The sequence below is a fragment of the Harpia harpyja genome, chromosome 13, assembly GCF_026419915.1.
Source record: "Harpia harpyja isolate bHarHar1 chromosome 13, bHarHar1 primary haplotype, whole genome shotgun sequence".
Lineage (NCBI taxonomy): Eukaryota > Metazoa > Chordata > Aves > Accipitriformes > Accipitridae > Harpia > Harpia harpyja.
The window spans coordinates 31,518,865-31,543,835 of NC_068952.1; the positions used below are offsets into that span (position 1 = coordinate 31,518,865).

Consider the following 24,971-nt stretch of genomic DNA (forward strand, 5'->3'; position numbering starts at 1 on the left):
GTTTTTTTCAGTATAAAATCTAATATTTTATAAAACTTAAGTTTCTTTGGAAACAAGTTTATTGTGTCATTCCAAGTTGAGCCTAGTTCTTTTCTGGACATCTCTAAGGTTTCTTTAAAAGAAGGATATGATATTACAGGAAGAATGTTACTCTTATTTGCCAGAGAGCTGTACTATGTTTACTATAATAAGATTAAAGGAAATTTGAAAGTCAACGCTAGCTCAGTGGGAAACTGATAAACACACGTTGTACTTGCAGGAACACTCTGCCCAGTAGTATTAGGAAATTTATCACTATTTATTTAGCAGTTCAGACTTTATCCGACAAACAGATTTGTTGTCCATTTAAAACCATGCCAGACATTGAAAGACTTAACAATATGGATGTGATCTGAGGAATCTGAACTATTATCCTGGCATAGCCATCTCACGTGGCTTAGGATTGGGACTCTCACAACATAGACTCTCAAAATAAGGAGTCTGTAGCTTATGGATCCCGTTGCTTTCCCAAGTCTGTGGTTTGATTCCTGGCACTTCTGGTTAGGTCAACTATTATAGCCACAGTCATAAACAGTGATTTTTCAGAATCTGAGCAAGCTAGATGAGGGTGTAGCTCCTTGGAAAAGTTATTCTGGAAGAGGCAAGCCCAGCAATGTCTCTGGATCCATATCTGGTATTGGCAGGCTCTACTGTTGAGAAGCAATGGCAGTCCAGTCTCGTATTTACTAATGTTTGTTTATTTGTGCCTTGGCCAATGTTTCAACCAGAGAGTGAATTCTGGAGAAAGAAAAGGCCACAGGGATGACTTTCCATTCCTAAATACATGTTAAGAGGTCATTTTTACATGGACACAAATGCTGCTTACAAATCAGTAAAGTAGAATGAAGTAATTTTGCTATGAAATGCACACAGGAAATTTTTTTGAAATATCAAGAGTAGAAGGGAATGCGTAATCACAATGCGATACATAAGCTACTATTGTAAATGTTTTCATCACCTTCAAAATGGCAGGTATCTTGCAGAAATGAGCAGCTACTCACTCTATACTTCTGAGCACCAGAAAAGGCGAGTGAACTATTCCCACCATGTGTTGGTAGTTAGGTGGAACTGCAGGCTGGAGTCACTATTAGTTATGGAAGCTACTGCTGTAAACTGTTAATGCTGTGTATGGTAATACAATTATTTGATAAATAGGTGGTTAGGGAAATTAGTTAATTTCTAAGCTGCTCTCAGCTTTGAAATTTCTTAGAAAAGGAGCCTAAAAAACAAGGATCACTCTTTGTATGAAATTTATGGATTTGTATGCTAGCCATGAAGTCACCCCAAAACACTCATTTCCTCCCCTTTCCATAGAAGATGTGCATGTGAGCTGCTAACCTGCTTTGAGATATTCAAGTCTGAAGAAATCTTTCTCATCCTGTTCAACACGCTTGTGCTGAGGAGGAATAATCTCATTTCTCCTGCATTCCTCTCCCACCCAAAATGATCTTTAAAGATCTGTGCAATCACTGGAAATTGCCTTTCCCAGCTAGCTGAGTTACCATTTCATTATGGTCCATGCCACTGTTGTAACCATGGCCATAGCACAGTCCAGCGTGTTGTGGAGTCTCTGAGACTGCCAGCAACCGAGGGAATTTTCACTTTGGATTTGGGTGGTCTGTTCAGACAGTGGAACTGTAAATGCATGGGTGAGAAGTCCATACCAAGGGTTTTCTGTCTCAAGGGAGACTGTTGTGTATCTAACTCTACTGGCAGTCCAAGCTTCAGGTCACGGGGGGGACCGAGTTCTTCTGCAGATCTGTCCTGGGCAACTTCACCTGCAGATTGAAGAAATCTCTATCTTGGTTTATCATTGATTAAAACAGAATATTGCCTGTCTGAACTCTTCTGCTTAGCTTCATCCACATAGATAGGCTACAACCAGAGTGCTTGCAGTCTGCACCATTATATACAAATTGTAACTCAAGGCTGCGGCAAGTTGCCAGTTCAACTCCCCACTTGGACGCCAGCTTCATTTACTCATATAAATAACTGGATAGCAGACAAATGTGATTGACTTAAGCTGTTACTTTTTCTGAATGTCTAAAATATAGGGAGCTTGAGATGCTAATGCCATGCTTGTTGGGTTTTTTCCCCCCACACTGAAATTTAGGTGTATTTGTTGAGAATATTGAAATGTATTTGTCATTGTGTTTATCATGGGTTTAGATTTATCTTTACTGTTTACAGGACAACGCAGAATTAATTGGTTTTTATTGTCATATTAGAATATGCATGGTTAGGTTTATATTAATTAAAGAGAGGCTTAGTTTCTCTATAGAAGTGAACTGTAATTTAAGATACTTTGGTTATGAAGTGCTCCAAATTAGATTTTTTTCTCCCGAGTTATTTATTTTTCCTTTAAAAACATTTGAAAACTGGCTTATTTTACCATGAATAAGGCTGATGCTTTAATTTGGGCATCAAATACACTATAACTGTTGAACTTCTAGATGCATGATATGAACTGCTAAGGTATATATCAGTTAGTCAGATAGAAATGCCGGTGGAATTTTTTGAGGACAGTCATGCTTCAGTTTTGGTTTTAAACAAGTACTGTCTGCTTGCTAATTGTAAACTTTTCCTCAAGCTTCTGTGATGGCCTTTTGCTTTCATCGCATGACCAAGGCAGAGGTGGCAGAATCTAATAGTCTTTTAAAAGTGTCAATGGTTCTGTGAGTATTCCTGCTTTGTTATGCTGCCTATGACTATGCCTATGGTGTCACTTTAGCTAGGCATAGGTCTAAACTTGTGCTGAAAGGGTCATCCTGCCCTTGGCTCTGCTCCTGGCTGCTGTTGGTTGTGTCTTAATTCTGTTACAGACTTTCGTTGTGCCATCTGGCATGTCTAAAGTGGTACGCTCACCATCTATGGGAAACTGGCTCAGAAATTGTGCTGTAAATGTTGATGTAAGTGTCCAAAACACTGTATGTCCTCCAGCTGACAATGTTCATAGGTGCAGACTCCTTGCATGGCGTCTTGAAAACCCTGTTAGTACTGGGTGGCCTTACTAGTCTAGATAGACAGGCTCAGCTGCTAAGTGTGGAAGATCTTTAGTTGCTATTTAAGAGGCAGCCCGAAGACCAGCATTCCCAAATTTTCTGAACAATGACATGGGCTAATAAGGTTGGTGAGACATTGGAACAGGTTGCCCAGAGAAGCTCTGTATGTTCCATCACTGAAAGTGTTCAAGGTGAGGTTGGACAGGGCTTTGAGCAACCTGATCTATTGAAAGATGTCTCTGCCCATGGCAGGGGGGTTGGACTAGATGATTTTTAAAGGTCCCTTCCAACCCAAACCATTGTGTGATTCTGTGATTGTATAATGCTGTCATTGAACAGAACCTTATAGGTCGTTTAACAGGGTGTAAGAACTGTAACTGTCATTGAACACTTTATAAAAAAAAATGTATTAAAGGCTAAAATGCTTCTATTATAAACTACTTATTACAGTGGGTTATATGTGTATGTAAGCAAATATGAATAGTGTGTAAAAGAGATAGCCATGGCCTTATGTGTAGATGCAAAAAAATTTGATGTTTTGCTTTGCTGCAAAGTCTATAAGGATATGAATTCTAATGCAGATTTACACACTGGATTAAATTAATTCTTGCACAGAGGAGTAGAACAGTGTATTACTTCAAGACAATGCAAAAAGACTTTTATACTTTAAAAAATGGCACCATTAACCATGCCTTCAATATAGTGGGAATTTCTGCCCATAGTGTATTGCTCTGTCTTCATTATTTAACATTTCTAGCCGGGGACATCCAAAGCTTTTGTTTATGGTTTATACAAGGTTATCCATTGCTGTAAAATACATTTTTACTGTAGTAAAAGAGACAACAACAGCTAATTGCCCTTGCACTTTTCTTTTTTGAAGCAGCATACCTAAACCCAAGTACTGTAAAGTAGGGAAGAGGGGATTTGCTTCTGATGAACTGAATTATTCCATACATAGATTGTTCTGGAACATTTCAGTTATATTTTTTTACTCTATATGATTTTGGGGGTAGTTCTGAGTTAACATCATATTTAAATGGTAACTTTCAAAACAGCTGTGTAAATACTTAGGTTTTATGAGAAAACACATATAATTTGATTCTGGAATTATTCCATGAGGTTTTCTGACTTGCATATATTATAAAGGTCAGAATTAATTTCATATTTGAGTTAAACTCACCTATGTACTTTGAGATATGGAGTTACCCTATCAAAGATATGTCCACTAAAGGGTTGACATTAACACTTCTGAACTTCATTCTTTAAGAGTCACCTTATTTATAGCAAGATAAATGCACTTTCAGCTCTAATTGCACAGAGAGGCAAAACCCAGTCTTTGGATAGACTAAGTAATCTAAAATACATCTTATCTGGGAAACCTCAGAAGATCTATTTATTCAAGAAGTTAGGAAAATTTAAGGGATGTATACTTACAGCCTGGATTTCAGAATATACAACTGCTGCACATTTTAGGAGGCCTCTTAATTTCTTTTAATTAAATACAATGTTTTAAACATCATAAGCTATGTTTTCACAGAGTTTACAGGACAGATATCATGCCATGCTAGAAATATATATGAGACCTTGAAAAGTATATTCAAGAAGAAAATCCAAACAGATTAATGCTTTTATGTAACTGAAAAAATGAAAAATGCAAATAGTGACAGAAGTGAAAAGCAAGTTACACTTTTCAGTGGTCTGTCAGCTTGAACTACAAGTTAAATTCCAAACTGTTTATGGCTTCAGAGTGTGTGTGTGGGGTTCAAAAAATGTTTTGGTTTTTTTAACCACCTTCAGGATTTTTTTTATCCATTATAAACTATACCCCTCACTCATCCACTGTTTTTTTTTAAATATTTTAAAATGGAAATTTAACACATTTCCTAAGAAATACTTACAAAGTGCATCTTTACTGTAAGATATCTGGCTGTAAGCTAGCAATCTCTTAGGATATCATCCATTTCTAGGAGTTTATACATACAACTTGCTGTTGTTAAGGCTTTTCATCAAGAAGTCAAATGGGATCTATTCCTCCGTAGGCTTCCTTGGTTAGCACATGTCAGGGAACTCACATCTAACTGCTGGTAGATTTTATGTTGTGTAACCTCTGCAAGTATTCATTGCATGTTAACTCTTGACAGATAAAATTACTTATTCACTGTTGACTTATCTTTGAGGGATGATTTACTTTGTCACTATTTAGTCATCTTTATGCTATGTTGAGACAGCAGTCTCTCTCCAAATCATCTTGTGGCATGCAACTATTTCCCTGATACAGAGTTGTACTTAGAGGTCTGCAGAAGGAATGTGCAGGGGAAAGGGAAGAAAGACAAACGCTGGCATGTTTTTGAATCTGCGCTTAAGACAGCAATCATTGGTGTCTGCGAGGAGGAGAGTTGTACATTTGTAGCTTTTGCTTGCTCCTCTTTATTGGGCTGCTCTTCAGGACATACTAGGGGTGTGGGGAGAGAAAGGCTAAGTATTTAGCCATTTTTTCTTTCACTGTTTTTGCTCACAGGATTGTGTTCTTTTGCCCCGCTAAAAAAGTCATGAATCAAGAACCACTGTGACATTGCCACTCTGTCTGGGACACCCCATATCAGCTTGCCCTTTACTTAAAATATGCCTGTTAGCCCAACCTTGCATATATATATATGATTTGCAATAAAACCTTGGCACATGCATAAGTTAATGAAAGGAGCATTTTGCTTTTATTCTGGGTATTTCAGCACAGTCTCTGAGTAACTTAAGAAGAATCTAAATGTATCTGGCGCCTCTGGCACTGCTTGGATATGCAGAGGGTAAAAGTAGCCTTTGCCGCCTTTCCTTCCACCTATTTTCACTATGCAGAAGACTGGGCTATTATGAAGGTCAAATGAATTCTACAAATAACAATGTCTAGAGTGCTGGTCTGGGAACATGGAGCCACAAGCTTTTTGTTTCACGTTGGGCAACTCACCTTAAACCTTAGAGTGCTTAGACTTTCCTCTGCTTAGCGTTACAAAGACTTAAGAATTTTGCAGGGTCCTTGCTCAGTATGTGAAGCTGTGAAGATAGATTAAGCTGACAGACTCTGGACTTGATAAGCCTTGCAGAGAAGCAGGAGAGTAATTGCTAAGGTAAACTGGTTTGTGGTAACCTGCCTAGGTGGGTTCCAAACAGACTGAAGTGCTCTGTGAACTGAGCTGCAAAGTATGGAAGTGCAAGTCCTGATTTTCCAAAGCAGCTGCTTTTGAATGTGGAACTGAGCAACCTAAATAGTTCAGCAGAGGCATCACCATAAGGACGACATAAAAATTAGATGACTGCCATCAGGAATTCCCACAGGTGAGGCAGACACCTGCATTCTTTGTGCTGTCAATAGGGAGAGTTTGGGGATTAGGCTTACGGTGTACATAAGTCAGTGTGCTGAGGTGGGGAACTATTAAACTTCAGATAATAATGAAGAAATGAGTGTTTCCAAAACCCTGCCTCTCGTGAGTGGAGGCTCCCACAGAAGTGCTGAGGAAAAAGGTGGAAGAAAGATTAAGAAACGCTGCAAAATGCTTCTTAATGTTCCCATCTTTGGATGCATCTGCCGAGGTTTTCCCCCTGTAACGAAAAAGGTGCAACTGAAGGCTGGGGAGGATCGCTATGAGGGTTGAATGCATAGGTTAAATTACACTCTGGAACTAAAGGTGATAAAATCCTCGGAGCTATAAGAAGATGTAATTAGATCCAAAGTACAGCTAGACACATTTTACCACCTCCCCTCCACTGTCAAACCCTTACATAGGGAATGGCCCCTGGTGCCAGTAGCCAGAATGTCACAGTTCAGAGCTGGTGAGCCTTTCAGAGGCCATTGGGATTTCCCAGATGCTTTTGAGGATCACTGAACATGATTTTACTTCAGGATGAGAAAGTCCCGTGTAACAACCAATTTTACAAGTCCAAAGTTCAGTTGGGAGCTGTGCGCCCAAAGCAACACAGATACTGAATTCTTCATTGATACTGTATTAGCATTGCATGAGGAGAGATTAGGATCAGCCCTTCTTTGCTTAAATGATTTGCCTGGTACGGCCAACTGGCAGTAACTAGGTCCTTCCAGCCAGGAAACTGTACCAAACAAGACACTTGTGAAGCCTACAATTAAAGCGCACATTGTGGGAAAGTTACCATTAGCTTCAGAAAAACAGTTACTTGTCACCACTGCTGAAACCGAACCTAATGACTTCAGATGGTCTGGTATCTCTGAAGTAAACCTTAATCAGATCTTAATTTGGTTCAAGCCAGGAGTGTAAATCAATGGGGTACAGGGTGATTCCAACTACACTTCCGTATTTCTTGCTTTAGAATATATGGCAGTCATGCCATGAAAAAGTCCTCTTTACATTTTCCCCCCACAAAAAGTTGTATTATAGCTCTTTCTCCCTCCTCACTTACCTCAATATTTTACCCACAATGGTCTTCCATTAAGTTCTTCCTAGGTCCCAATACCTAAGGTTGTGAAAAAAGAGAACATTAGGAACTAATTAACTGTAGCATGCTGATATTTAATTATTGTAGGCTCAAACTTCTTAGAAAGGCATGTAATGGGAGACTGAACCATTCTTGGATGTCCCATGTGAGCCTGCTGGGCCCCTCTGCTAAATCGCAAAAGCAAGAAAAAGCAGAAGGTTACCATTGGCTTACACAGTTTTGCTGGCCTGGACATCTTTAAAAAGAAGGAAATTGTTCAGCCTTACAGATGCTTTTGGGGGATACCTTTTTAGCCATAGTTTATAGACCTGTTCAGATACTGGTGCTCTCGTAAAGCTCAGGGCTCCTGTAGCCTAGATTAGGACTAACTAGGCTAGATTTATTTGGTATGTTACACTAGGCAGAAGACAGATGTTTCTGGAGTTTTTGTCTTCCGCCATCCTTTTTTTTCCCCTTTATAGTCAGATGAAATTTAATTAATTAAAAGTAAAATACACTTTAAAATATGAAAAATAACTAAAGAAGCAGTGTGATACGAAGTGGAAATGAAAAATAATTTGTATTGGAATTACAAGATATTCCAAGAACATAAATGTTGTTAATCTATTGTTTTAAATTGCTTCCTGGTAAACATTTTTGGTGTGGTTGGTTTTTTTCATCTGTCAGCTGTCACAATAATTTATCTGTAAGCATTTGCTGATTACTTCAAACTGATCAAGTGTTTTTAATGGCAGTACTTTTTTTGTCCACCTGAGCTGTGTGAAATATCAGTGAGGCTACCTGAAGACAGTTCCTTGCCTGGACTAAATGACTGTATATTTTAAACCTCAAGGATTCTGCACTGATATTCCCACAGAATAAAATTATTTGCTCCATTGAATTAAAATATTTTTTTCTATTCACTTTAATGAAGTCAGTATTTATCAGATAAATCCTCTGAAATAATTTTTAAATACATATTGGCAGAGAATCCTCCCTCCCTCCATATTTTTTTTTCCCTGAGCTTACTGGACACAGTGAAAAGGTGTGGGGGGGCTTCTTGTTGGTAGACAACATTGCAGTATTGCCTAGTGCATGAAGCCTTGCAGCTTCTCATCATCCTCTGCTGTACTAATCTGTTTCAGGATTCCGTCTTGTATTAAACTTGCCTTTTGTTTCAATCCTATGGTAATTCCTTGGGAATGAGTGATGTACTTTTTATTAGAGTCTGAACATACATATATCCACTTGATCATTTTGCATTGGGTTACAAGAGAGTGTAAATGTAGCATTGGTTTAAAAAACATACCAGAGCAACTGGCTTCTCTCAGGAATAGCAGTACTAAGAGTAATTGTATAATAGTTACTAAATAACAGTAAATAAATAATAATAAGAGTAAATAACAGTAAACAAATAACCAATATTGTGTTGTAAGTTGCTCTTAGGTGAATGACTCCTTCCTGGCTTTTAGGAAACCACACACTGCAATATCACCCCGCCTCTTTAATGTAATCAGAAATATTAGACTATGTCTAGGTAAGGGAGCAGTGCCTCACAGGGAGAACGTTGAGGAGATGACTTTACTCAGTAGGCTAATTTTAGGGAATTAGCAACAGTAAATAAATCAGATTTCAAAACATCTCAATTTTGGAAGGATAAAGAAGGCAGATGGGATTTTATTCCAGTGTGTGTTCAGTTTCTGTTTGAGGGCAATGGCATTTATTTATTTGTTGTGCTTTGTGGGAAAGGGCGGGTTGGACAGTGCATGCATCTTCACAGGGTATTGCTGTGCTTGTAGGACAAATCCCATAGCTTTACGATGACAGCTGTTGACAAACTATTCCACACCTGCTAATTACAGGTATTACGAATAGAGAGGAATTTGGGTGTTTGCTGTCACGAGGACAATACAGATGTTTTGGGCTGTGCAAACCCCTGCGGTTTGCCTCAGATCTTCGAGGACGGGGTTGTTTCTGGGCCTGTTCTGCCGTCCTCAGGCCTCCGGATGAGAAGCCACTCAGCTGCCCCATGCAGTTGCTGGTTGCGGACCTTGGCTGCTCCATTAGCTGGTGCAGCAGCACCGTCGCCCACCTTCTAGTTCAATGTGTCTGTCACTCTGGCTCCGAAGGGACCGGGAGGAAAAAGCATGATATGGCATGGTATTGGCATGATATCGTCTACCCACACTGGCTAATTAAGCAGTTTTGACTTCTCTGCCTTGAAATCAGTCCTCAAAGACAGCTTAAAACCATGCCCAAATTAGCCTTATGTGGAAAATGGGGTGGGTGTGGTTTATGGGTATTTAAATACACTTTAGGAACTTAACTTATTTTCTAATGATTTATAAATTACATTCATCTTCTTCAACAAATAAACTAGGAAATGCTTTCTCTAGATAACTTAAATTTTGGAAAACCCAAGACATTCTGCAGAATCTTCAGTCTTGGCCTCTTTTGCCAACAGAGGAGCATTAAACAAATGTTACGTAGTCTGCCTACAGCAAAAGAAATCAAACTGAGTCTTTAATTCTGGAAGCATCTGATAGTATCTCTGTTATAAACCTGGTAGGTTCACAAGTAGCAGATTGCAGGTTTTTTAAACATAAGGCTGGCTTTGAGTAGCAGTTTAGTGACCTCATAGCAAATGTATCTTAAGCTGTACTGCAAAAAGGATGATGATTTCTTTCTGTGATAGCTAGCACAAACCCTAAAAGCCTAGGAAGATAAGAAGAGAAGAGAGATGACAGAAAACTAGGCAAAAAGCTATTAAAAAGATGGTTCTTTGGAGGACAATAATTGTTCTATATAAAATATATATGTGTCTATTTACTTAAAAGGGAATTAAAGGGACTTTGAGAAGTCATCTGGCTCATCTGCTTGTTAGGATCCATTTTATCTAACGTAATCTGTGGCAGATGTGATTTTTCTTTTTTTCCTTTTACATCACTTTCTCCTTAATAATTCTCATGATGAGTCTACAAACCTGGGCAAATCAATTCCAATGCCTCACTACCTGTATCATGCCACTTGCTAATAGGAATATTGTCTGAAATCTTATTTGCTGACATTACTGCATTTGCATTCACGAAGAGTAAAGACATATTGTTTCACTCTTTGCAATAGCCTTTTATGCATTTGAAAGCTATTAACATCACTCCTCTGGTCTTTGCTTCTTTGCGTTAAAGATCCCTGATTTCTGCAACCTTGCCGCATTGAGTTATAGCTTCTGTGTATATAAATGTTCTTGTTTTTCTTCTTTGCCTCCCTTTTAGAAATCTTTATGGCTTTCCTGAGGCGTGGTGCTCAGAACTGGCTCGTAAGCTACTACTTGCCATTGTGTATTTGTGTAGCCATTGTTTTCACGTCTAAAAATAGAACCTTGATTTGTCCTTCATGTCCTCAGCGTACCATCAACAAAGCATGGTGGGCATAGGTCTGATGGGGGGAGCAGGGGTTGAGTGCATATAAGCTGGGTTAGCTTCTGCTTTTGGATTTTTTTAAACTTCCAGGTGCTGAGGAGCCTCTTATCCTATTGTGGGACATGTTGGGACAGACGGGTTACTGTGATGACCACTGTGAGAGACTTCGATGCACATAGAAAGAATATAAAATCTGGGAGGGAGGGACGTATGGAAGCTGACAATGAAAAGCTCTCAGTGAAGTACACAGCCTAAGGCTTCTTCTAAGAGGAATAAATATTACTTGAGGCAGTCGATTAAAAAATAAGAGCTATACTTTTGAGATGGCAGACAGCTTTCCCCGCTTAAATGCCATCTGATCCAAACTGCAAACTTACCCAAACTTGAGACAACTTCCATCTCTTAATTTTAATTACAAGTGGGTAGGGTGTGTTCCCTGATGCTTTTGACTTGCTGGTGGGTAGGGTACGTTACCACACTTTTCTTCTAAGGTCTGGTAACTTCAATGGGCTTTTGGACCTGAATACAGGAAACCAATTAAGTGTTTGCTTAACATCTACAGTGTTAGTTTAAAGCTGTCCTCTCTTAATCAGAGTCCTAATTAATAAAATGGTTTGAGCTCATACCTGTATGAGAGCTTAGTCCTGTCTGTTGACCATTAAGTATATTATATTTATGCATGCTTTCAGCTGTAGTTAACTGGAAAACATTAGGCCACATTGTACCCAAAATCATCCGGGCTTTCAGAGAATGAAGATGCCTTCGTTCAGTAACAAGGGAGAAGCTTAATGCACAGGTTCTGTGCATAATCCTGTGCCCTTTGGATGGCTGGTCACTGTGGTGCTTGTGCCCTTTGGATGGCTGGTCACTGTGGTGCTTGTACCCTTTGACTGGGAGGCGGAGGTACAAGCTGGTGCTCTTTGGCATTGAAGGCTTCACCTTAGACCCTGACTGGTCAGATGCTGTTTCAGCCTTCTGCTGAATGAATGCTCCTGAAAAGTTGCCTCCTGTTTTTCTCGTTCATGTATTAGCAGCATCACTCCATTTCTTACAGTGTCATGTGAATGCATGCATAACGTCTGCTTTTGCCTAATGAGGGCAAAAATTCATGTGACTTCAATAGCCGGAACAAATGACCAACCTTCATTACAGTTCCAGTGCTCTGTTCTGAAAGGGAGGTTGGACAAATATTTGCATTCAAATTGTGTTATAACTTCTGATAGATTTTTTTTTTCAGGTTATTAACCAGCAGATTGGTTCTGTCTCCTGAGCATTTTTGGCTCATCTTTTACGTGGGAACAGAACGGAAAACTATTTCCTCCAACTTCTTTCACCAAACCACGTTGTTTGTTTGTTTCTTTGTTTTTCCTTAAATTCAGGTTTGCTTCATTTTGTGATGCACTAATTGTATGGGTATGTAGCATCTTCACACAAAGGAAGAAGAGCCACCTTGCCACAATCTTCGGTGCTAGGTTCTGGATCAGGTGTGGAGAATCCAGCCAGAGTAGGTGTTAGAGCAGGGAGGGTGAGAGGGGCAGATGACTAACTGAGAAGGAGTGAAGCAGAAGGCATCAATGCTTCATATATCATGTAGATTATTCCTATGCAGTCTAACTAGTAGTTGTGTTTAATCGCTTAAAACCCCAAAGCCTTGGCGGAAGAAACCTTTGCACTTACAAGGCAAGAAGTTCAGAAGTCAGACAGTAGGATGCAGCAGTTAGAGTACATTTTCATGCTTCTTTTTCCATGTTTAATATTTAGTTTTGCATTACAGTTGCAGAGCACATTTTCAAGATAAGATAAAAGATCCTCTTTTTAAGTACCCCATATCCATTGAGGACCGAGATAAACGGTGCATACCTCTTTTGGAAATCTAGTCGTAAGTAAGAGCTGTAATGTTTAAGACACTTGCAAACACTGAGTCCTTGTGTCTCTAGAGCAGAATGAGGTTCTGGATGAGAGTTGGTTGCCTCAGTAGGTGTGCCTGGTGCCTGTTTGAATACCCCACATCTCTCACCTGGCTTCCAGTAGCCACTGCGGAGGAGTATGCATCTCCCATAGGGTCTCTCTCTGACGTGCCAGCCTATGCAAACAACTTGGATGCCCTTGGGCATCTGAAATGGTACTACTCATCACATTCTATTATTACTATTACTATTATTATTATTGTTATTACGATTATTGTTATTGTTTTTACTAATATTATTAATAATATTAATTTTTCCTCTCACCGCTGTGGTACAGACCATAGTCCTAACACCAAGCCATTTAGCTATAAGGACCATGCATCTCATAGAGGAAGCAGACGCATGCAGGTCTGTCAGTCAACGCCACCTTTATCAGCCACACCCTTCCAGTTACATTAGCCTCCTCCACCCTGAAACAGGTAAGTTGGGTGACAGCGTTCCCAGGCCCCAGTTTGGAAGGAGTATCAGGGTGCGGCTTCGCAGCTGGTTGAAGGCAGCCTGCCCGGCGGCCGGTACCAGCGGGGCAGAGCAGCCCAGCGCTGGCACGGGGGCCCCGGCGGCACTACTGATCCCGCCGGCAGCTGGAAAGCCGGCCGGCAAAACAAAAAAAAATACCTTTTCGGCTGGATCAGCAAACTCGTCTTGCTGACTGTGTGGCTGCATCGTTGTTAGTACTGGCACAGAGTGACCGAGGAGCATGTGTGTGTGTCGGTGTGTGTCGGTGTGTGCATGCATGCTTGTGTGCAGGGTGGGGGGAAAGGGCGTGCCGGTGGGGGCCGGGAGCAGGGGGACTATGGCTCACAGTTTAAATGAATCAAACTGCACCCTGGACTGGGTGACGGCATGAGATGATTTAAGCTTTAGCTCAGAGGGGCATGGGTTACAATTAGAAATATATCCAGCTGACATTAATTGCTGTTTTGGTTATTTCTCAAGGTCAGGTACAGGGTTTTCTCTGTGCCATTACTTTACCTGAAAGCGGAGGTGCACTATTCTACAGTGAGTATATATAACTGGAATACATCCTGCATTATTCTTATCAGAATGTAAAATTGAGAGAAAAAAGGCATAGGTTTTAATTCTTTTGGTCTGCGATTGTTTTCATTTGGATTCAAAAACCTAGAACAAATGACCTTAATGTGTTGGGGAGGATGATAAAATTCAGGGAGTTTAAATCAGGACCTCACTGTCCACATCACAAAGTCTAATCACCAAAAAATAATGTTGGATATGGTACTATGACTCCCTTTAGGTCCAGGAATTTTATGTTTATTCCCTACCTAAAACCCCAGCTTTAAGAGAAAGTATAGGTGATACCTCTTTGTGCTTTCCACTTTCCCACTAGTCTATTCTGCAGTTTTTAGAGGGGTTGTTTTGCCATGTGGGGGGAATGTGAGTCGAATTATCTCCAGTTTGTGTGGGTGCTGAAACTCTGAGCTTATGTTCATAAATGGGGAAGATCTTCTTGCAGACCTGGTTACAAGAAAGGTAAGTAGCATGCCCCATTGGCTAAGTTTTTGGCTGACTGGTAGTAGCTAATGCTGTTCATCTCCCACTCAGTGGTGGTGATTGGGTGTATGTGAACCACACGTGACAAAGCAGGACAGTCGGGGAGCTGCTGAGTGGCTCCCAAGCTTTGCCTTCCTTCTGTGTGGACGGCAGCAGGCAGCGTTACCACCTGCCCCGTCATATATCTGGGCGCCCTACAGAGGCACCGGTGCATAGACACATAAGCAATGTCACAGTCCAAAATGAAACTGGAGGCTTTGTAGGTGTGGGAACAGGAGTTTTCTGGATTGCTCACATCATTGATTCAAGTGATGTGTATGTCCCTGTCCCCTATTTCTGAAGTGTGTCTAAATCTCATCTCTGGTTTCTCTTAGATGCTTTGCCATGGATTTGGCAAGCAGCTTTAAACAAATAATATTTTTTTTGAGGGGGGTGGAGGATAGTCATAGAGAGGACCTCGTTAAAAGCATGGTATCTAGATGACCTGTCTTCTGTACAGTTATGCTATAAATCCACTCAGTGACTTGCCTTCTTAGGTCTGTTTCTATTAATTCAAAGGCGCTTCTCTTGCTTCCTTTCCTGTTCAAGTCTGCAGTGCCGTTGCGTATTCTGCTTAAACCATACAGTTTAATGATTTAATTCTCACTCCTTTTTTTCTTTTTAGATAAGCTCAAGTCCTCCCCTTCAGCGTTATAACAAATATGTAGATATGAAATTGTGCACTTGCTCTGATGTAGCCTTTTATGTCATTCATATTGTAAAGCAAGAGTTTGATTTTGGGGGCATGAAGGAAGAAAAAAACCCACAAATGTGCCCTGTGTTTTTAATGAGCAGAGTTTTCCCAAGTGGCAATTAGTACTCCTCAGTCTCTGTGCTAATTAGGAGCTTCTTATGGTCCTCTAAGAAAAATGCTCTTTGCCAAATTAGCAGATTTTCAGACAGGTGATCTACTTTTAGCTTCATCTTTGCTAGGTGCGTTTTTTGGTAATGTTTTTCCTAATTGCTATTCCGTTTCTCTTTGATGCTCTGACATTATCCATGTTCTTATGCTGCCCAAATCACTGGTCTGATCTGTATGGAGCTTCTCTACAATTTTGTGCTGGAGAAAAATTACAGAAGCTGAAATAATCACTCAAAGCAAAAGCTGTTGTTCTGAAACTAAGTAAGGGAAGAGAGGAAGCGTAGTCTTGTTTTGCTAAGCCAAATTCTTTACTGAGCCTCCTTTCAAAATACAAGCGTAAAAAATCCCATGGGGCTGTGGTTATCCTTGACCCATTGAGGACCATCATGCTACACGAATTGTGGTAGCTGGCCCCAAGGGTTCAGAGCTGAATTTTTTTTTTATCTCTTCTCACAGTGGGAATGAAAGTTTTCAGAAGTGTTGATCAAAACTCTTTTTTCAAAGTTGCTTTTTTGCAGGAAGAGGTATCAGCATCTTTGGACTGAAAACACCTGAAGGTCCTAGTTCAATTTCTGTGTATTTTTTAGGGCTTTCCCGTTACTGAGACAAAAAGGTGTTTCATGTTAACCCTGTGAAATGGCTTCTTGGCTTTTGAGGGTGTAATAATTTTACATTGAAAGTAACTTAAAACCAATTTTTGCTCACTTCACCTCCTTCTCCAAAAGGAAAATAAGAATTCAGAATCTAATAATTCAGCTGATCTGAAGTGAAAACATAGGCCAATGATCAGGACATAATTTTTCCTCAAATTTGGAGATGAGGCTTTCAATATGTCTAGTTCTTATAGTGTCAGAAGATATTTTCCATCTAGCCTTATTTGAGATTCCAGTCCTCTTAATCCCTTATTACACATAACTTTCCTTTCCTGTAGTGAGGGGCCCAAAACTGAACACAGTACTCGAGGTGCGGCCTCACCAGTGCCGAGTACAGGGGAACAACCACCTCCCTGCTCCTGCTGGCCACACGGTACCTGAAAGGGGGTTGTAGTGAGGTGGGTGTTGGTCTCTTCTGTCAGGTGTCTGGAGATAGGACAAGAGGAAATGGCCTCAAGTTGAGGCAAGGGAGATTTAGGTTAGATATTAGGAAAAATTTTTTTACTGAGAGGGTTGTCAAACATTGGAATGGGCTGCCCAGGGAAGTGGTTGAGTCACCATCCCTGGAGGTATTCAAAAAGCGAGTGGACAGGGTACTCCAGGGCATGGTTTAGGAGGCATGGTTAATGGTTGGACTTGATGATCTTGAAGGTCTTTTCCAACCGAAATGATTCTATGATTCTATAACTTCTTTAAAAAAATCTATTTTTTAGCCAAGACATAAGAAAAAGTCTAGAAGAGCCATGTTCATGGGTGCCTAATGTTGTTTGTACCTGTGGTCTAAATCACTCGTAAATGAGTATGTGAGTTGTGTGATCACTCACTAGGAACCAGAGCAAACCTACGGATCAGAGCATTCTCCTTGGGATGATCTTATTTGGTCTAATCAACTACAGTGGACCTTAGCAAGTGGTGCAGATGGCATTCCGTTGCTGAGCCAACTGAATGGTTTATAGGGTGGTATATACAAGTTTAAACTGCTTGTAAATGTTCTACTAGCACCAACGCAAAGCTGTGTTGATGCTAGGAGAACCATTACAAGTAGTTTGCCAAAGCCTTTAGTTGATCGATCTCCCTTGCTGCTTCAGCAAGATATATAAAAATGCTTGAAACAGCTGTAAGTGGTAGGATCAGTAAAATGGTGTAAACTGTAATACACAACGTGTTCTCTGACTACTTTGTAATAAGAGAAAAAAAACCACCCAAACCCTGAATGAGCAAGCTTTCCGATCACTCATTCCTCCTCTTCGCAATCAGTCTTGCATTTACTGGTCACATATGGAAATGTTAGCTAGTACCTAACATTGTAGTAATGTCAAAAGGGAAGCTGTCTTCGTCACTTCACTTGGACAGTTCATCACTCTCAATCAAATCAAGCACTGACATGAAATGGAGCCTCAGTATTTTTGTCCTCCTATGTAGTAAGGTGAGGTCATCAAAGATTACCAGAAGTGTCATCTCTCTCCACTAGATTCAAGGAAGTGCTGCCTAAGTTAGAGCTGGGCAAGAAGCCTTGAATAGACCTGGAAGAGAAGTGAAGCTTGCCAACTCACACTGAAATTTATAGCTAGATGTTGGCTAACTCTTTCCGAGATACCTCCCTGACCTTTCTGAGAATAGCTTTCTGAAAGAGCCAGAGAGAAGAATCTTTAGATTTCCTTTTACTTACTTTCTACTTTTACTGAGCTTGAAAGCGTGAGTAATGGAAAAATATTCCAACCTTAACTGTGGTGACAGAGTATGAATGGCTTATGGCCAAACACTGTAAAAAAACAAGGTCACATTAAGTTAATAAAGAGCCTCTAGATGCTGTTTATCTTCTGCTGTGTTTATGTAGAGGGTCCCCAGCTACTATCAGCCAGAACAAAATCCCTGAGCCAGTAAGTTCCAAAGTTGGAATCCTTCCCCTCTTTGATGCTGCAAAATGATAAATGCAACTGAGGTTACAAGGCTAGAAATGATCCTGAAATTGCCTACAGAAGGGGAGCTCTGGCACTTTTCTGTGGGTTTGTGAGCAGAAGAGGTGGGTGATTTCCACTGTAAGCTTCCTCCCTTCTTCTTCTTCTCTCATAGGTCAAGACCTTCCCTGCCGTTATTAAGAAACATGTGGACTCATTCCACTCCACAGTGCACCTATATGATGCGTGGTTCCTTGTCACTTTTCTTTCTGGGTATTAAAACTGGATCTGCCCACCTGACTCCGAAGGCTGAACTTTCAAATCCAAGTCGGTTCATCTGTTTATCGTGCATCACACCAGTTCCCCAGTCCTTTATTTGACTGACAGCTCAGCTCTGAGACTGTGTTTAGCTCCATAGTTTCAGTCATTGTCAAAACTGCCGAATGAAGGTCTCGCCTTCCAAGTGGTGAGGAGTTACTTCTTTAGGTCCCATTACTAGCTTTGCCTCTGATTTACTAGTCCAGTGGCACACTACTGAATCTCCTTTCATTCTGTGAAGGGAGGCTGAAGAAACCAGCTTGTGTGTGTTTTTAATTACACGTTTGTTCAGCCCTCTGAGGATGTCAGGAGCTGTGAACAGTATATGCCAAGTGATTGCCAGGAAGAAAGCTGCTGACTGCAGTGCATCATAGACAGAACCCTTCTGTGTAACTGCCACTGCCTTGCCATGCACATACCAATGATATCTGATTTTGATTATAGTCTCTCCTCTGATGATAGTGCTGTCTCGGGTTCTCCTGGAGACAAAGTCTTGGTCAAGTGAAAACATAAGCAATGGTGTAGTCAAGGACAAAGTCAGTCTCCCCCGGATTCCAGTCTATTGACTCTTCTTTCTTCCTCATTTGGAGTGAACTGAAAGGCTAACAATCCTCCTTTAAATGAGCATAACTTGCTGTATTATGTTAGTCTAGACAAAGAAAATCAAATTAATTAGCAGAAAGACTGCAAATGTGCTGTGTAGGAGGACCTGTCATTAGAGTACCTCATCCAGGCTCCTGTGGCTTGGTGTGTATTCAGAATGATAGCTCTGGTCTTCCTCTGAGCAAAAGAGAAATAGAATAATACTAGGCTTCGATTAGAGACAGAACTGTAATTCAGTCATGGGCAAGGAGAGGGGGAGGTGAGTAGGAAGACGGCTGCTCTGCAAAGCCTAAGTCATAAAACATAAAATCCCAGTTTATGCATGGCAACAGATCCTTCTATCATTGAATTACAGCCTTCATATTCAATAATGGGCCAAGTCTGTAAACCAGAATACAGACAGAACAAATATTTACATTCTTTGGGCAATGACGGAGGGAGAATCACTGAGCAGAGCATGAATCAAAGCCACAAGAACATAGATGTGGGACAGCCACGTGTTGCCATCAGTGTGATGTGGGAGGGATGGAGTAAGTTTCCAGTATTTGGATGTGAAATTTCCTGTAGTACAGGTCATCCTGCAGCATTTCACTGAAAATTCATCTTTTACTTAAGTGACACATACTGCCAATAACAGTGAGTAAACTAGTTTGTCCATTCATTCCGTGTGCTATACATTTTCCAGTATATCTAGAAAGTGATATTGAAATGTTTAGGTATTTAGCAATGTTTATGTTGATATTGCATATCTAATTACAATTTTATTTGTATTCCTGACTTTATAGCACCTCGTAAGTTCTGTACTTTTGACAGTTGTTGAGCATCAGCTGCTGTGATTTATTTTGGTCCAGCTGACAGCTATGACAGTCATAAACATTACTGTCAATTAGGAACTATCAATAGACATGTAGTGAAATAAATGAAAATTCCTTTTGTTATCTTACAAAAAACTTGAAAGTAAGGGTCAGAATAGTTCCAAACTCAAGAACTTGCATCAAGAAGTCAACTGATGCATGTACATACTTACTAGGGTAGCCAAGAAGTCATATAACTCTGAAGGTTTTGAACTCCAAATGTCATCTTTGTTTATAGGCTTGCAAATGCACATATACAAACAACCATCAGAGCATGCGGTTGCTGTGCTTCTCAGCCCTCACAGGTTTGAATTGCATTTCAGTTGCATACCTGAATTTTCTCATATGAGACCTTGAGTGAACGGGCTTCCTTTCAGAGCAAAGCCCACAGCTGAGTTAAACATTTGAAACAAAAGTAATTAAATGGGGATTCTGATGGACCGTTGGTTAATCCATGAAAAGTAACTGCAAAAGTAAGCCAAGGAGAAGCCTGGTGTTCTTAGGGAAAGAAGAAAACATCTTGTAACTCTCCAAGTATGTTTGTGAACAAAAGGGGATACAAAATATTACAGGATCAACCCAAGGGTAATACATATGTAATACAATGGTGTGCAGCAGTGACTCATTACTGCCTGGCTTCCATCTACACGTAATGCAAATAAGTTTTTTTGACTCTTGTGCCAGCTTACACCCTGAGCAAGAGAATGTATTAAAAACTTTGAGGTGACCAACTGTTGTTTCTAGGTGTCTTGTATTACACGTGAATGTTAGAGCTCATGAACTCTGATTTTCTATGGCTGTGTTCGATGTGCCAGTCCACCACAGTAACCCTAAACATCCTCTTTACGACTCACGCCTCCTGTGGTACCAAACTGTGATGTCCTTGACTTGTCCTCCCCCCTTCCCCTTCCCTGAGATACTTTTCATGCCTTCCTGTATACCCTAGGAGAAAACACACTTAGTGTAATGCAATAGGAGTTTCAAAACTGCCTTGCTGTCCAACTTGTTTGAAATTTGGTCAGTGGATTAAAAAATAGAATTGTGAGGAACTGTCAGATGTGTAATTGCATGTTGCTTATTAACCAAAGAAAAGGCAAAAAAGGATGAGAGGATTCCCTAGATTTAGCCTCACTGAGGACAAAAGTGCTTTTCTGTGAAACTAACCATTCTGGTAAGGCGCTTAGTTACATGTTGGCATGGCATAGACCTGATTGCGGCTACCAGGCTGAATGGGCTTCATACTTGTTTTATTTGCTCATTAGCATAGATCTTCTGCGCTCTGTCCCCAGAACTGCTGTAAGCCTTAGTCAGGAGGACTGATGCTTTGTCAGGCAAATTTAAGCAGGGATAGATGTAAGTGAAAAAGTCTTGAAGCAATAAATCTATGCCATTTTTAGGACAACTTTATGAAAATACAGCTGCGATGGTTCTTGCATCGCATATTGAAAAATGGTGGGATACATAGCTGAAATTTTGTGTGTGTCTGAATTTCCATACTACCTAATAGAAAGACTAGCCTGTAGGATATTGAGATAAGAGCAATTCTTATTTGAACCATCTGTGTTTCAGCTCTCTAAATAGGATATTGGCTTACAAAAATTCTGAATATAAACACTAGACCATCAGCAACATTTTAGGTTTTTCGAAGAGGAACATGACTACTTAAGGGTCATAATGTAGTAACTGAGGATAGTGTCATCAATGGAGAGCCTGAAAGAATACAAGTCTCTGAATCTACCAGAAAATCTGGAAAATTTAAATGTTACTTCTCTGTTGATTAATCTGGTGTTTCTCATAAATAAGATTACATGCCACCTACTGATTTTTAATGATGTTATTGATTATATTATTGGTTTTTCTGACCATTAAGAGAAGCAAGCAGAAATTCTTTTGAGCACTTTTGTGATGCTTTAACATACAGGCCTCAGTTTTCTTCTAGAACAAATCTCATCCAAATGCCCTCTTTTGGGAATGGTGCAAGTATAGTAATGCACGTATATTGAAGACTAATGGTCTTCTCCCTTACTGTGAGCTAGAAAATGAGCTGTGTGCTCCAGGAATAGTACACTGTTTGAAGCTACAAAGCAATAAAGCTCTTAACTCCATCTCTGTTCTATCAAAACTCAGGGAATCTATACTGGAAATTTTCATACAGAACCGTTTTCATATATAAAAGTATAAAGTTTTTAAAGAAAAACTTGCCTAAGGGTAACAAATCTGGACTGATCATCAAAAAGAAGAGCATTGGTGCCATGCAGTGCAATTGAAAGCTGTTGGAAATGGTCCATTCTCAGTTAATTTCTGACCTCCAATAACTCACTTCCCCTCTGTGCTCAGTTCTGGTCCCACCATATGTTGCTCACCAAGTTAGTCTACAAACATTTGAAGTTGTGTTGCTAAGTCAGGCCCTGGTCTTGGATGAGATTTCTATGTTCTGTTGTAATGCAAACAACAAAAATATAATGGAGACTACTCATTGCAAAATAGTCTTTTGTAGTATTGATTCTCCAGTGAGGAAGCAATGAAATGAGCTATTGTATTTAAATGCTGAACTTTCCCCATTCTTGTGTTGACTGTCCTCCTTTCCAACAGGCTGAGGGATGGTCACAAATGAAGACATTTGCTCAACCCATCACTTCCCTTCTGATTTAGTTTCCCAAGGGCAGAAGTCTGCTGTTCTCTCCTGAATGAAACACTGCCAAAAGGGAGTGTACCAGCTGCCTTCTGCACAGAAGAATAAAGTTAAATGTAGGCTATTATTGCTTGCTGGACAAAATGTTCATGTGCAAACAGAACTGACTTGCCTATTTGGGGCTCTTTATCTCGTGCTGAAAAGCTGAGGAACACTGAGAAGGAGAACAAGTATCTTTTCAACCTGGTTCACTCTGGCAAAGAGACCTTTTTTAGATTCATAGGAGAACTAACTTTCAGTCCTTTCCAAACAGCTATTCTTCTTGTATCCAGGGAGTTTTCTTTTATTTATTCCTCCCACCCCCTGACTGTAGCATTCTCCAAAACCAGGTTGGGAGAAAGAAAATCAACCTCATGGATGGCAAGCAGAAATCTGGTTTTATTTTGTGGGTTTTTCCCTCCTCCCACTCCCCCTTTTTTCCCCAGTATTGCATGTGCTGCCAGTACTGATGACTACCCAGACACTTCTGAGTAGGACATCTCACTCTGCTTGGGACAATTCACATGTGCTCACCAGGCAGACATTTGTCTGTGGTTGACTCTAAAACCACAAGTTCCTGAAGCTGAAATTGCAACAAAATTTAGGAGTTTTAATCATAACAGTATTCCCAAAAGCCTTTGTCTGGTTACCTGTTAGTATTCAATCGGAGTTCTGTGTAGTTGCATTCCCCTAAAAATGGCATTGCTGCATTACCAGAGCTACCGTAGGATGTCTTGGCTTTTACGTTTTTTGCAGCTTTTCTTCCTCCTCTTTATCTTACTTTTCCTGTGTTAAAATGATAAATGCTGCCACAGTTGTGGAATCAAATCTTTGCTATTGATAAATACAGGGCAGTATGAAGTTGGTAGTGCCTTGCTTCACTGTATTACCTGGCTAACATTTAGCCTTAAAAAAACCCCCAAACTTGCAGCATGGTTTCCTTCACTGTTTTCTTCTAGTTGGGTGATTGTCTTAGTAATTGCATTTATGTGTATGTGTTTTTGGGGAAGCATTGGTATTTATGATGGATATAAGTCTTAGTGAATGTATCTCAAAGAAGAATACCAGGGCTGGCTTCACTAGTACTCCCCCCTCCCTGCCCCTCTAGTCTTCTGGAACTCTAGTTCATATCTTGGATATAATAGATAAAAACTGATATCTCAGCGCATGAAATCTTCAACGACTGTCCTCACAAACTCCTTGTCCTGGCTTTAAAAAATGAGAAAATCCTCCCAATTCCTCCAATAGTAATACTACTTAAAAAAATAAAGTGAAGTACATGTTTAGAAGCTATGCAAGATAAGAAGGATTCAGCCTGCGGAGAGCCTAATACCATAGATCAGTAATACAATATTTAAATCAGTATACTTCCTGGCAGGAGGTAAGTGCAAAGAAGAGCATTGAAGTAATGTGATCTCTTAACTCTGATGAAGTGAGCAGCTCCATTCATTCTAACCTGTTTCAAACGAGCTTGTCTGAAGTTTCTGAAAGAAGGAATCGTTGTGAAAGTAGGAATTGTTCAATGGTTATAAACATGAATTTCTGGAGGCAGTAAAGGTAGATGAGAAAGATAGAGGACAAAATATTAAGGAACACCCCATCAGTTGAGCTGGTTGGGTTTAGTGCTAAGGGTGAGTACCCTCAAGTTTTCTTCATAATTGCTCCTGTCCTAAAAATAACATATCTGACACATTACACATTGCTGGATATGATGGGAGTAATTGGTTGAGTCCTTGATTCCTCTTATATGTTTGTGCACGGACCAGGAATTCTTCTAAACTCGCAACCCCTTCAGAAAAAAAATCAAGATAAAGCCCTTGGTTGTAGAAAATTTATAGTGAGAGCTGAAATTAGTATGAAGCAACATCCTTGGAGGTGCTTTCAACTAGCTTTATCTTAGCATAGCCTGTCCCCACCAGTGTCGTCTTTGTTCTGTGTAGTTCGGTTTTATCGATGATGTACTCTATTTTTCAATATTATAAATTCAGTGTCTTCAGGAACTGTCTTGACAAGGAGAACTTTTAAGTTCTGGCATTGTGGGGGAAATGCTGTCCTCTCCTGAGGAGCGCAGGCTGGCATCAATGAAACCCAACCCCACCTTCCCCTTTCAAAAACCAAACAAGAGCCTGGACAGGACAGTACGGTTCCTGAGGCGTCCAGCCTGCAGGCAGACCTTTCTTGTCCCCTTCACAGCTTTGTGGTGTTCCCCGTGGGCATGCTTGGGCCTCTCCGGGGGAGAGGTGTTGGTGCGAGGGAGAGAGGATGGATCTCCTCGGTGGGAGGGAGAGAGAAGGATGGAGAGGAGGAAGGATCTCCATCCAAGCCAGCCAGCGAGGGTACAAGGAGTTTATTAAGTCTGAACGAAATGTTTTCTCCCTCTACCACCTACTGCTAGGGCTGTGATGCAACGAAATAGCTTTCTCTCAATCACTGTAGAAGGTTCTTAGAGGGCAAGAATGGAAAAACTTCTGCTTGTAATGGCATTAATTATTGTTTTTCAAACAATTATTCCCTTTGGTGTTGCATGCAGTGGTTTTAAAAAGTGATGCTTAGTATTCCTAGTACATGGTAACTCTTCTTTACTGCTAAAACGCAGTGCTTTTGTATCTGAATATCTGAATAACACATTCTAGCTGCAGTACTGGGTTTTCTAGGCTTTTTTCAAGTTTGGTCCCCCCCGTCTCCTACGTGTTTTGTTGT

At 40.3% G+C, this 24,971-nt stretch overlaps 1 protein-coding gene across 3 annotated transcripts in view; it reads left to right on the forward strand.

Moving 5' to 3' along the window:
• Positions 1–24,971, forward strand: part of GREM2 (gremlin 2, DAN family BMP antagonist) — a 40,714-nt gene that overhangs the window by 7,641 nt on the left and 8,102 nt on the right. Inside the window, exons 2-5 of one of the 3 annotated variants that reach the window (XR_008238006.1) lie at positions 12,277–12,401; positions 13,142–13,283; positions 13,801–13,863; positions 18,001–20,762. The exons of the other annotated variants lie outside the window; for them this stretch is intronic. The gene's annotated coding sequence lies outside the window, so the exon portion shown is untranslated. Of the gene's footprint in view, positions 1–12,276; positions 12,402–13,141; positions 13,284–13,800; positions 13,864–18,000; positions 20,763–24,971 lie in introns of those variants that run through there. 3 annotated transcript variants of the gene reach the window in all.